This window comes from Oreochromis niloticus, linkage group LG3 (genome assembly GCF_001858045.2).
Source record: "Oreochromis niloticus isolate F11D_XX linkage group LG3, O_niloticus_UMD_NMBU, whole genome shotgun sequence".
NCBI classification, from domain to species: Eukaryota; Metazoa; Chordata; class Actinopteri; order Cichliformes; family Cichlidae; genus Oreochromis; species Oreochromis niloticus.
Genome location: NC_031967.2, coordinates 59019542 through 59022843, shown reverse-complemented (window position 1 = coordinate 59022843; position 3302 = coordinate 59019542). Strand labels below are relative to the sequence as shown.

The 3302-nt window shown below is 49.3% G+C and overlaps 1 long non-coding RNA gene across 1 annotated transcript; it reads right to left on the bottom strand.

The window, feature by feature from the left end:
- Window positions 1-286: 286 nt before the first annotated feature.
- Window positions 287-1106, bottom strand: LOC112846287 (uncharacterized). The gene is made up of 2 exons (XR_003219188.1): window positions 885-1106; window positions 287-539 (listed from the first exon to the last, which is right to left on the bottom strand). It is a non-coding gene; the product is annotated as an uncharacterized LOC112846287 (long non-coding RNA).
- Window positions 1107-3302: the final 2196 nt, after the last annotated feature.

The window sequence follows — 3302 nt, the reverse complement described above, 5'->3', positions numbered from 1 at the left end:
CATAACTGGTACCAGTAAAATACAGAGCATTGAGTCTGGTAATATGCCATGAATCATAAACCCAGTGAAACAGAGTGCTAGAAGAGGAGCTAGCCTTAAACTAGCATGTTTTAAATGTTCTCCAGTGATGTGATCAAAACCACAAGCTTTATTATTAGATAACCTATGACTTCATATACTTCATGTGTCCTTACAGTTATTGTGTCAGTACTCATGTCAGAATTGTTCTTATATGATTCACTTTTTATACAGTTAAACAACGCAGTGTGTAATGGAGGATGTCACGTTAAGAGGGATGGACTTGACCTCCTGACTATGAATAATGAAGATGACAAGGTGCTGACTCTATGAATCCCCAATCTCAACAGGGTTGTCCGATAAGAACAGATGGCTTATCCACAAAATCCACTGCCACTCAGGTATATGTCGTTCACTCATTTATTTAAAACGAAGCCGAGGTACACATCCATAATGTGGGTGAGGGAATTTAACAGGCTGTAAAATGCTATATGCCGTGTGGTGAAGTGATGGTGTGGTTTCTGTTGGAAAGAACATAAAAGTCTTATAATTATGTGAACAGAGTGAATTAAATGTGTAATTCAACAATACAAACAAGACTGAGTAGTGAAACATTCAACCAAAGTAAGGGAGTATCAACAAATGCTAATCTTACTATTTACATAAATTCTAACTAGGCACTTTACACTAGAGCGAACATGAGAAATTAGTGACGGTCCCTTAATGACCGCACGGCAGAGGCTGCTTCGCAGTAAACGGCAGTACCATTCGGTAAACAAAGTGTGCGCCAAGGATTTAAACAAGGGTGGACAAGAGTGGACAATGGCCGCAGCAAAGAACAAACAGGATACAACACAGAAACTTACAGTCTCATGGACGCACACCGCTAACAGCATTAGAAGGAACGAAAATCCACACGGTGAGTAAAACTCTGCTGACTCTCCACACCTGCAGCTCCGACCGAACTCTCTGCGTCGACGTGTGTGCGTAATGATGAGGTAGAATTGTGTCTTCTGATTGGTGAAGAGGATGGGTTGCCTCACCGCTCATTGGCTGGTCAGCAGTTGTGTGCTGATGTATTTACTCGGCAGATGTGGCTCTGTTCGTCAGTTCCGTCGACTGGCTGGCCTTTTGTACAGCCGCCCCCAACTTTGCCGAGCAAAGGTGCACTTCACTCAGGAAGGTCAGGCAGTAGACTCCGATGGAAGAGCTGGAAGTCTGATAAGTCGTGCCACTGGTCGTGTATATGTCTTGTCTCCAACCTGTATCTGAACGGTCCGAACCCTGCCATCTGCTCCAGGGATGACTTGGATGACCTTACCAACTGGCCATAGGGCACGAGGGAGCTGCTGGTCCACAATGAGAACGATAGTGCCCACAGTCAACTCATCTCTTTCCTGCTGCCATTTGTGCCGCAACTGGAGTGAAGGTAGATAATTCCGGATGTAGTGGATCCAGAATTGATCCGCCAAGGCTTGACACTGCCTCCATCTATGACGGCTCAGGAGTTCTGCTTCTGGGTAGACGACCTGTGGCATACTGGAATCAGGCCGCCCCATCAACAACATGTTGGGAGTGATTGGATCAGCATCTGCTACATCTGAAGAGACATAACCTAGCGGCTTTGAGTTGATTATGCTCTGTACCTCGCTGAGTATCGTTCTGAAGACTTCCTCGGTGACATGCTGCGAGCCTAAAATGGTATGCAGCGCAGACTTGATGGAACGAATCTCCCGTTCCCAGGAACCACCGAAATGTGGAGCCTGTGGAGGATTGAAATGAAAATGAATCTGCTGTCTGACCAACTGTGACTTCAGGGCTGAGCTGAGAGTGTTGAAAGCCTCCTGGAGTTCAGAGCTACCACCTTTGAAGTTGGTACCTTGATCCGACAGTAGTTCGAAGGGCTTCCCACGTCTCGCGATGAAACGACGCAGGCTCATCAGGAATGAGTCGGTGTCCATGCTGGCAAGCAGATCAAGGTAGACTGCGTGGGTCGTTAGGCATTTGAAGATGATCCCCCACCGTTTCTCTGTCCGCCGCCCCATCTTGACAAGGTATGGGCCAAAGCAGTCCACCCCAGTCGAATAGAAGGCTGGGCGATGAAGTCTCAAACTGGATGAGGGAAGGTCAGCCATCTTGGGAATGACCGGCTGGCTGCGCCACCTCCTGCATTCAGGACAGTTGTACTGGTGCTTCCGGACGGCCTCTCGTCCCCGAAGTATCCAGAATCTGCGCCGGAGCTCAGCAAAGACCCTCTCGGAGCCCGGGTGAGCAAGCTGGTGATCACAATCCTGGATGATGAGCTTTGTGATAGGATGATGAGGGTCAAGAACAACAGGATGCAAGATGTCCTGACTGAGGGTTTCACATCTGCGAAGCCGGCCCCCTACACGAATCAGTTGAGCCTCTGGGTCATACTCAGGAGCTAAGGCAAGTAAGCGACTGCTGGCAGCTACCGGTTTGTGAGATGACAGCCGAACAAAATCTTCAGGAAAACTGTCCTCCTGTACCTTCCGGAGGAGTGCTAACTCCACTTGCTTGTAATCCTCTGCTGTCGGTGTCGAGTCAGTAGCTGTCCCATGGACGGCTCGAACATAAGCTTCCAGCAAAGCCTGGAAGCCACTGAAAGAACCAACATCAGGTAGATGGGGATCAGATATTCTGGTGATGTTTCCACAGAAGCTCTCCTTCCGCAGCTCTGATGAATCATCAAGGGATACGTGGTTCGGGAGCTCTGGGCAGTATGATGCCGTCTGCCAGAGAAAAGGTGGGCCTCGGCACCACCGATGATGAGTGGTGAGCTGTGAGAGCATTAATCCTCGAGTGATGTCGTCGGCAGGATTGTCGCCTGATCTGACATATCTCCACAGGCCCCCTTCAGTTAGCTCTTGAATATCTGCGACTCTAGAGCCGACAAAGACCTTGTAGCGGCAGGATTGGGATTGGAGCCAGTTCAGGACTGTAGTGGAGTCGGTCCAATAGACAATGCTTGAGATACGAAGGGTGAGTTCCCTCTTGAGAACGGCAGCAAGCTGGGCTCCCACATGAGCAGCACAGAGCTCCAACCTCGGAATGGACTGTTGACGGACGGGAGCAACTCGAGATCGGGCGGCTAGGAAGGCTACCTGGATTCCCCCCTTATGATCTTCTGTCCGAAGGTAGGCTACAGCTCCATATGCCTTCTCAGATGCATCGGAGAAGATGTGGATGCTCTGCTCGCAAAGGGATAGGTCTGTCTCTGGCTGCACATAACAACGTGGCAGGGAGACATCAGGAAGCTGAAT